Source organism: Bactrocera latifrons, unplaced genomic scaffold (assembly GCF_001853355.1).
Source record: "Bactrocera latifrons isolate USDA-ARS-PBARC rearing strain unplaced genomic scaffold, ASM185335v1 scaffold_1174, whole genome shotgun sequence".
Lineage (NCBI taxonomy): Eukaryota > Metazoa > Arthropoda > Insecta > Diptera > Tephritidae > Bactrocera > Bactrocera latifrons.
This window is the reverse complement of record NW_017534602.1, coordinates 35,219-36,413: the sequence shown is the minus strand read 5'-3', so window position 1 is coordinate 36,413 and position 1,195 is coordinate 35,219.

The window sequence follows — 1,195 nt, the reverse complement described above, 5'->3', positions numbered from 1 at the left end:
GAACACCAGTTCGGTTTTCGTCAAAATCACGGAACACCAGAGCAATGCCATCGTATTGTTAATACTATTCGAAATGCACTTGAATCTAAACAGTACTGCTCTGCAGTTTTTCTCGAAATTCAACAGGCTTTTGATCGTGTTTGGCGCACTGGGCTCATGTACAAACTCAAAAAACTATTACCTGCTCCATTTTTTCTATTGCTTAAATCTTATCTGAATGATAGATTTTTCTACGTCAAAGTTCGGGAAGAGCGATCAAATATTTATAGAATTGAGGCAGGAATTCCACAAGGTAGCGTGTTAGGCGCAGTTTTGTATACAATATACACAAGTGATATGCCTTTGTTAGATAACGTACCAACTGCCACATAGGCAGATGACACAGCAATTTTAGCATGCAGCCCTTGTGTAATTCACGCTTCGATTATGGTACAAGAAGTAGTTAGATGTTTGGCTCAAAAAGTGGAATATTGCAGTGAACACAGACAAATCTGTGCACGTCACCTTCACCTTGAGAAAAGGTAATTGTCCAAGTATTTTTCTGAATAATTCTGAGATACCATCTAAAGGCGATGTTAAGTACCTAGGCTTGCATCTGGACAGAAGACTGACCTGGAAATTGCACATTCAAACTAAGAGAAAACAATTAAATCTGAAGCTTAAAAGAATGTACTGGCTTTAAGGGGAGAAATCAGAACTAAGTACAGAAAACAAATTTCTACTTTACAAAATTATGCTTAAACCTATTTGGACGTACAGCAAGTACTTCAAACATCGAAATTCTCGAAAGATTTCAAAATATTGCACTCAGGAAAATTTTAAATGCACCCTGGTTTGTGTCAAATAAAACAATCATTAATGATACAGGTTTAGCTTCAGTTAAAAATGAAATCAAAAGATTCAGTAGAAATTATTTTACTATATTGAGTTATCATATTAACCCAGTTGCAATAGCCCTATTAGATGACTCAAACGAAATTAACCGTCTTAAACGGCTTCATATATTAGATTTGCCACATAGAAAATAAGCTGTTCATAAGTATGTACATATATATATATCTTATATGCACTTCTGTATATTAGTTCTGTACTCGTTGGAGTACAGCAACTTAGGTTAAGCTAATGTAGTATTCCACAATTTGCTTATTGTCCTCGGACAGATTGTAAATAAAGGAAAATAAAAAAAAAAAAAAAA